The sequence below is a fragment of the Phocoena sinus genome, chromosome 8 (assembly GCF_008692025.1).
Source record: "Phocoena sinus isolate mPhoSin1 chromosome 8, mPhoSin1.pri, whole genome shotgun sequence".
Classification (NCBI taxonomy): Eukaryota; Metazoa; Chordata; class Mammalia; order Artiodactyla; family Phocoenidae; genus Phocoena; species Phocoena sinus.
Genome location: NC_045770.1, coordinates 15,115,191 through 15,124,236, shown reverse-complemented (window position 1 = coordinate 15,124,236; position 9,046 = coordinate 15,115,191). Strand labels below are relative to the sequence as shown.

General features: G+C 44.2%; 1 protein-coding gene across 13 annotated transcripts in view; it reads left to right on the top strand.

Moving 5' to 3' along the window:
- The first annotated feature begins 4,215 nt into the window (after positions 1–4,215).
- CEP164 (centrosomal protein 164) overlaps positions 4,216–9,046 on the top strand; it is a 72,136-nt gene continuing 67,305 nt past the window's right edge. For 12 of the 13 annotated variants that reach the window (XM_032638997.1, XM_032639007.1, XM_032638996.1 and 9 more), the window contains exon 1: positions 4,216–4,341. The gene's annotated coding sequence lies outside the window, so the exon portion shown is untranslated. Of the gene's footprint in view, positions 4,342–7,791; positions 7,915–9,046 lie in introns of all 13 variants that reach the window. The other variant, XM_032638993.1, reaches the window with a different exon arrangement.

Sequence of the window (9,046 nt, the reverse complement as noted above, 5' to 3'; positions counted from 1 at the left end):
CGAAATCCCTAACTCATCTACAAATAAACTCCAGATAGGTCAAAGAGCTTAACATTAAAAATAAAACTACAGAAAAAAATAGAATATTTAAAAAATCTTATATTGAAGAAGTTCTAACAAAACTCAGAAGATATTTTTTAAAAAATGGACAGGCTTGACTAACATTTTAAAAACTTCTGTAGAATCAGGCTTCCAGTATTCCAATTCTGGTTCTGCCACTTAGTAACTGGGGTACCCCATGCTAGTTACTTATTCTTTCTGTGTCTCAATTTTGTCATTTGAGAAAAGGGGATAACAATAGTACATACTTTGTAATGTAGGAATTAAATAAGATACTCCACGTAAGGCACTTAGAATGGTGTCTAGCACATTGTAAATGCTCAATAAAGGTTAGCTATTAGTGTTATTACCACTACAACTTCTGAGAAAAATGACGTTTACAAAGTTAAAAGATAAGTCACAGACTAGGAGACATTTGTTGCACAATAAAGAGACAAAGGGTAAATGTCTATAATATACAAAGAGCTTTTACAAGTCAATAATGCCCCCCCCACCCCCGCCTGCCACGAACAACTTGGGGAAAAATGAACAAAGAATGTGAACAGGTATTTGACAGAAATTCAAATGGCCACTAAATATATGAAAAAGGTTCAACTTCATTAATAGCAAAAGAGGGACTTCCCGGGTGGTCCAGTGGCTAAGACTCCACACTCCCAATTCAGGGGGCCCAGGTTCGATCCCTGGTCGGGGAACTAGATCCCGCATGCTGAAACTAAAAGATCCCGCATGCCACAGCTAAGACCTGGCACAGCCAAATAAATAAGTAAATCAATATTTTAAAAAAGTCATTAATAGTGAAAGAACACAATTAAAACAATATTTAGATAACATCATCAGAATTACTTTTGCCTCTCACACTGGTAATATTTGGTGTTGGTTGGACTGTAAATTATTCCATTTTTAGAGAGAAATTTGGCAATGTCTATTAAAATGTAAAAAATGTAAACCCTGAGCAGTGTCACTACTAGGATCCTATCCAACAAAAATCCAACAGTATTTCAGCATTGTGTACAACATCAAAACTTTGGAAGCAAAAAAAAAAAAAATTACCAATAGGGACATGAGACATTCAATCAACTGAGTCTTATGTAACCATTATAAAGAATGGAGTAACTTCTTATGAACTCACCTTGGAAGATGTTTATGACATGTTCAATGAAAAAAGTAAAGGGACTTCCTTGGTGGTCCAGTGGTTAAGACTCTGTGCTTCCACTGCAGGGAGCATGGGTTCGATCCCCTGGTCGGGGAACTAAGATGCTGCACGCTGCATGGTGCAGCCAAAAAAAAAAAAGAAAGCCTATTGTAGAACAATATGTACATTATGATCTCATTTCTATAAAAATTAAAAAGTATGCACATGTGCATATACATGTATGCATATAAATTTATATCTGCATAAGAATTAAAAAGCCTTCAGCAAAGGTGGGAACCCAAATGTCAACAGTGGTTTCCTCTAAAGTGTGGAATTCCTTCCTTCCTTCTTTTGCTCATTCATTCATTCATTCAGCAAATGCGTTGAATGCCTAATACATGTTAAAGGCTGTTTTAGGCACTGTGGACACAACAATAACTAAAATAAACAGAATCCCTATCTTCATGTAGCTTACATTCTAATGCAGGGAAACAGACAATAAATAAATAAAATACATAGCATTTCAGATGGTGATATGTGCAATGGGGGAAAATAAAGCAGAGAAGGAAAATGGAAGGGCAATTTGCAATTTTTTTTTAAAATAAACTTACCTATTTTTTTATTTGTTTTTGGCCGCGTTGGGTCTTCGTTGCTGTGTGTGGGCTTTCTCTAGTTGCGGCCCACGTGCTTCTCATTGCGGTGACTTCTCTTGCTACGGAGCACAGGCTCTAGGTGCATGTACTTCAGTAGTTGTGGCTCGCGGGCTCTAGAGTGCGGGTTTAGTAGTTGTGGCACGTGGGCTCAGTAGTTGTGGCGCACGGGCTTAGTTGCTCTGTGGCATGTGGGATCTTCCCGGACCAGGGCTCAAATCCGTGTCCCCTGCATTGGCAGGCAGATTCTTAACCACTGCGCCACCAGGGATGTCCTCCCAGTTTGCAATTTTAAATAAGGTGAATTGAAGGTGTAGAAAGAACATTTCACATCTTTTGAAAACAATGGTAGGATTGAGTGTTTGTCTTTCTTATTATGTGGATGGTTTTCTGTATTTTACAAGTAAACAGGATGAAAAGAGAAGAAAAAGTTATAACAGTAAAATTTCTGACCTGGGGGTAGGGCATAATTGAGACTGATTTGGTTTTTTCCTCCCCCATCTTTACAAAATCACCCCTAAATGCTCATTCCTGATGGCAAAAGATAATCTACAATGTGTGAAATTCTCAGTTTCTCCTCCTCACTCATTGGGTATATTACTGGCATATCAACTGGTGTGTCATTTTTGTTATTTTCCCCCAAAGACTTGCTTTCTTAATTATGTTTGCCTAAGGGCATTTAAAAATTAGTTTGCATTTCTAAGTACAAGTCTATAGGGAAACCTGATAAAATGCAAATTGCTTATCTGTGTGGAGTAACCTCATTAATCCCATAGTAACCCTTATTTTATTAGCTCTCCACATTAGAGAGCAAGGGACCTAAGGAACAAAAGGTAAGAATTTTGATGGCAATTAATGTCAACCAGGTTGATTGCAAGTTTTCAGACAGGGGGACAAAATCTGCAAATGGTTTTACGAGCCCTGATTTTGTGCAAGGTCTGTGGTGGATGAACTGGTGAGCTCTCAGTGTCCTTCCCAGTCTGCTCCTTTGGCTCCTCTGTGAGAGTTTTAAGGTGTGTGGAGAGGAAGGGGGAGCAATGATTTGTCATCTGCAGGCAGAAAAAAGGAAGTACAGGCAGAACTGCCACAGAAAAGACTTGACGTTAAACATGAGGAATATCTTCTGGATGTCTGCTTTGGGATCCACGGGAACAGCAGTCTGAGTTCCTCATCCTGGGATCAGGCCCTGAGTGGTGCTGGGACTAGTTTCAGGACTTAGCAGGAGCCAGACGCGTCCCCACCATGGAGCCTTGCCAGGAGCTGCTCCAGGGCTCCATCCTCCTCGCCAAACGACTAACTTTCTTCACTTTTCTGCTACCCAGTTTTCCCATTAATTTAATGGCCAGAGCTGTCTTTGCCGCTCTTAACTTCTGGAGGTTGAGGACGTGTAAGAGAAAGGAAGATTTGCCCTCGTGCAAACAAAACTAAAGCCTTTTAAATTATATTAGTAGTAACCCTTCTGCCAGGCAGGGTTTGTGGAGGGGCTACACACTCATTTTTTTCCTTCTTAAATAGACTGTTGGAAAGAGTTATGACAGGGCTTCCCTGGTGGCGGCGCAGTGGTTATGAATCCGCCTGTCAATGCAGGGAGCACGGGTTCGAGCCCTCGTCCGGGAAGATCCCACACGCCGCAGAGCAACTAAGCCCGTGCGCCACAACTACCGAGCCTACGCTCTACAGCCTGCGAGCCACAACCACTGAAGCCTGCGCGCCTAGAGCTCGTGCTCCACAACGAGAGAAGCCACCGCAATGAGAAGCCCGCGCACCGCAAAAAAGAGTGGCCTCCCGCGCTCAGCGACTAGAGAAAGCCCGCGTGCAGCTGCGAAGAACTAGTGCAGCCCAAAAGTGAATAAATAAATAAATTTCAAAAAGAAATAGTTATGACAGATATTATTATACCCTTCTTGCCTGAGCCCTGCCCTCCGGTAAAAAAGATGACAGTGGTCTCTTAACTCCTAAGCGGGTACTAACTGATTTAGTCATAGTAAATGGGAGTCTTTCTTTTGTTTATTAAAGCCTCGGTGGGTTGATTATTGAGCATCAGTATATTATTCACCTGATGTTAATCACGCTACTAAAAACGATGACCAAAAGATTGCCTTAGGTAAGTCACGTTACTGTCGATACTCTGAATGATCCTTTCCTGCCCGGGAAGAAATTCCCCTCAGAGCTAAATTCTCTCTCTCTTTTAACCCCTTGCGGAGCCCCATCAACTATACTGGACTACCTCTCCCATCATGCAACGGGAAACGTACACATCGCCTCCGTGATCCGACGGGAACTTTAACCAATCCGATGACAGGGCTCTCATTCGGCGACCTTTTGACTCTGAGTAGAGGCGGGACTCTCAGTTGCTAGGTTCTTACCCTTTCCGGAAGTGGTTATTGGCCGCTGCAGGGCAACACCCCGGCGTCCCTGGAAGCTGGGAGCCCGGTTGGTGCTGGGGAAGCTTCGCAGAGCCGGGAGCTAGCGCCCCGGGCCTCCCGGGGTGGGGGACAGGTGAGAACCCCCTGGAGGGAGGGTTGGGTGGCTAGGAAGGGAGGGAAGCGGGAAAGTTGAGGCCCGCTCGTGTGCCACCAAGCGGGATGTGCATGAGCGTGGGCGGGAACTGAAGGAAGAGGTGAAGATGGAGCGGCCAGATCAGTGCGCCTCTATCCAAAATCTGATTGGCGGAAGGGCCTGGGCTGGAGTGCTGGCGGGGCAGTGAGAGCGGGCACTGGGCCACGAGTGTGAGCTGGCAGGGGCGCTCGTTTATTTGTCCTGTTCGGATTTAGTGTGTACGGCCGGTCTTCTGAACCCTGCTTGAACATTTCTCTCGTGGGGAAGCTTCCCCCCCATGTTCGAGTCGGGGCTGGCCCATCATTTTGCTGTCTTCTGGCCAGCTGGGGAAGTTAGTAAGTTTTTTGTTTTCATTTTTTCCTTTCCTTGCATTGATTCAAAAATCTACCTTCTCCTTGTGGAACCGCGCTCCTCACTTGCCTTCCACGACTCCTCTCTCTCTGGGGTTTCCTAACCCAGCCCCCTTCATCAGCCTTTGCAAGCCCTTACTTCCTGTTCACTACACTCCATCTCTGAGCGGCTTCACCCAGAGTTTCAGTTACCATCTATTTAACGGTTACTCCCCAAACTGTGGCTCCCGCCAGACCTCTTTTCTTGAGTCTTGAGCTCCGACTTGCTTACTGATCATCCCAACTGAATGTCGCCCCATCCTTCCCGGTCCCCCAGATCTGTTCCTCCTTTGTAGTTCCTGTCTCAGTGAAGGACTTCACCCATTCACTCAGTCAGCCATGTCTGCACTTGGAATTCATTCATCTATTATAATACATGCAGCAACATTTGTTGGCCATTCCCTGTATCTAGGCAGTATGCTAGGTGGGGCTATCGGGCAAGGCATAGAAGTGAACTGATACTCACAATATACTGCTTTAAGTGCTCTGATCGTCCTGCCTCTCCCTTACTTGCTGCAGACATCAAGTACTGTTCTTTTGCCTCATAATACACCTGGAATCTGGCCCTTCCTTTCCATTCTCACAGCCACTGACTTAGTTCATAATTTCTTGCTTTTTTTTTTTTTTTGGCCACCATGGGGATCTTAGTTCCCCAACCGGGGATCGAACCAGTGCCCACTTCATTGGAAGCACAGAGTCTTAACCACTGGACCGCCAGGGAAGTCCCTAGTTCATAATTTCTTGCCTGTGTTTTCAGGATACCTTTCTAACTGGTCCCTGCGCGTCTTTTCTTGCCCTCCTCCAATTAGTTCTTACACAGCTGTCAGAATCATCTTTCTAAACGACAGAGCTGATGAGGCCAGTCTCCTTTGTGAAATCTTGTGATGGTTGCTCATCATGTCAGGATACAGCCTCAGTCCTCCCAAGCCTTTTATTATGTGCTCCTTGCCTTCCATTGTAGATCTCTCTCTTGCCATTGTCCCTTGTGCGCTGGTCACGTCAGAGTGGTTAAGAGCTCAGGGCTTTGGAGTCAGATAGATGTGGGTGCATGCACGTTCTGCTGTGCCATTTACTAGCTGTGAAACCTTGGGCAAGTTTAAAAAACTTTCTGAAAACTTGCTGAGCCTCAGTTTTCTCTTTTGAAAAATGGGGATAATAGTTTCTACTTAGCAGAGAGGATGAGGTGTGATGATGTATATATAGTACAGTTCTTGGAACATAGGAAGTGTTCAGTGAATATAAGCTTTTGTTGTCATTAATTCTCTGCACCTACTGTATACTCTCTTCTGCCTCTTTGCCTTTGTGTAAGCTGTGTCTTCTGCCTTAAATAACCTTACTCCTTTATCCTGGTGAGCTCCTGCTTATCCTTCAAGAGCCATCTCCATGGTCCTCTACTCTGCAGTGCTTTTCCTGATCTTCCAAAGTAGGGTTAATTGCCCTTCCTTTGTGTCCTGTCGTATTTTCTGATACTTCCCTTAATGCACTTAACACACTATATAATCATGTATTTACATATTTGGCTTCACAACTAGGTTGAGCTGGAGCGTTATCAGGTTTGTGGCTGTGACAGCACAGTGCCTGACCCATGGTAGGTGTTCAGTAAGTGGTTATTGGATGTCTGAATGGCCTTAACTCATATTCCCTGGTACTAGCTTTGTCCTCTAGAACAACGTAGACTAAGCCCTTTAAATAAGTGAATGGTAATAATAACAACTAACATTTATTGAGGTCTTACTGTGTTTTGAGTATTTTACATGTACTGAGTCATTTAATCCTCACAACCCTTTTAGATAGACATTGTTATTATCCCCATTTTATAGATGAGGAAACTGAGGCAACTTGCCCAGCTGGTAAGTGGCAGAGCTGGGATTCAAAGCCAAGAATGTTCCCAAACCTGTGCTCATTACCACTGCATAATCAACTCTAATGTCTTCCACGTTCTCCTCAATGCCTTCTCCAGTAAATCTTTTCTTTTCTGGTGGTGAACTTTCTTTATAATTGTTCAAGCAGGGTGGAAGAAATAAATACGCAGGGAACCCTAAGTATGCATATACGTGTGTATGCTCTGTCAGTACGCAGGTGTGCAAAACTTTTTGGCTGTGCCTGTCAAATTAGACCACATTCACAGTAAGGTAACCATAATGTCGAGGGACTGGGAACCAGTGGCATGTATTGAAGGGAAGGGAGCTGGGAAAACCTGGCTTGGAGTAGTGGTGCCTTGGGTGCCCTTTGTGGGTCCGGAGGGTGGAATGGGGCAAATGGGAGGAAGTTTCTTAGACATAGATTTTTGGCTCACTAAGAGAAAGACCTTTCCATAGTTAAGGATGATCTAACTGTGGAGTTGGCAGTAATATCAGTAATATTGCTACATTTATTTAACATGTTTTGTGTACCAGGGACTGTGCTAGGCACTGTACAGGTATATGTTATCTCAGTTCATCTTCAAACAACCTTTTGATGTAGATTATCATGATTGTTTGAATTACGCACATGAGGTTATCGAGGCTTAGAGAGGTGAAGTACCTTGCTTAAGTTCATACAGCTGGTAAATGAGAAAGATGGGATTTAATTCAGGTGTTTCTGGCCCCCAAACTGGTGCTTCAGCCACTATGCTGTCTGGCACTTAAAGCATAGAGAGGAAATATTTGGCAAGGGAAGGGCAGTTGGACTAGAGCTCTTATGGGCTTTTTTTGCGTTTGAGATTCTTTGGCTGTATATTAGTGGTTTAGAGCAGTGACCAAGTTCCTACGTTTACTTAGCTTATTTTAGGCTTGGTTGGTAAATGCAGAAGGAGGCAGAGGCATGACCCTCAGAAGCCTGTGGCTTAACAGGAGAGGTGGAACACATTCCCATAAAAAAGGTAATACTGAGAAAAATATGCCTATGAACAAAGGAAAACTGTGTCCTTTGTACCGAGGTAGTTATAAGTAGACAGGAGAGGCCGAGGTTGGCCAGGGAGGGCTTCCTGGAGAAGGTGTACGAGCCTTTCCTTTTTTGCTAGATTCTGGGATTGGCAGGAGATGGATGAGGACAGTTGGGTGATCCTTCCCCACGACTCCGTGGCTCACAGTGAGGGTCAGGCCTGGTGGCAAGCACATCTCATCAGGTTTCATCTGATCTATCGGTAAGTGCTGCATGGAGTACCACGTTGACGGTTCTGAAGCCGTGTCTAGGGTGCCAAGATTGCCAGTGATGCCCCTCACGGTCTCAGGCTTAGAGGGAAATGTTAGGACGTGTGCCGTGTGTTTCCTGAAGCTGATCTCAGGGCTGCTTTCTTAGATGTCTCATCTTACCCCCGCTCACCCAGGTTATCATCACCTCTCATCTAGATTGGCTCGTGGTTTCCTACCTAATCTCTCTGCAGCCACTCTGATTTTCTTCTTTTCCAATCTGGCCTCCATTCCTGTCTGTATTTCCAGGGACTGCCTGAGTAATCTTTTCAAAATATGTATCTGGAAAAGCCCTTTCCTGATTTCCAGCTCTCTTATTATAAAAGCCAAGTTCTCCACATGGCCCGGCTTCCACCCACCTGCCCAGCATCATCTCCGACTATGCTTCTTCTTGCTTAGTGCTCTTAGCCGTTGAAGGGCCTTTGCATGTGCTGCTGCTTTTGTTAGAACATCTTTTCCTCCTCTTTTTGTCTGGTGAATACCTCCTCATTCTTCACTTCTCGGCACAGGCTTCATCCAAGTCAGGCTCTTTTCCTTCAGAGCTCTTACCTCATTTAAAATTATACACTTATCTGTGACTGATTGGTTTGGCTCCCTCCCTCACTAGACTAGCTCCTGGGGAGTAGCAGCTGAATCTGTTTTTAATCACCATTGCATCTCTAGCGCCCAGCAGCAAATAAATACTTCTCGAATGAGTAAATGATCTCTAGTAGCCATTGAACAAATGTGGTTTCTCTTCCACCACCTTCCTTACTCCTGCAATTCCTGCCCTTTTGACCCTGTCCTTGCCTATATCTTTCCTGAAGCCAGGCAAGGAAAGAAGGTAGACTATAGCCCACCGTATTTTAATTTTTTTCTGGCAGAAGGTTTGTTTGACATTTGAGTAATCCAGGAATTTAGACTTTCCACATTCTTCCTGACCTTTAAATAGTTAAACATAGACAGTTTAGTAAATAGCTAATTAGGCATTTTGCCGGGAGGACAGAGATTTTACCTGCCCCCTGCTTTCTGGAGATGGGATGTATCTAGGGATAGGTAACATTTTTCAAATGCAGAATTTCTCGAATTCTCTGAGATGGTTGGTAC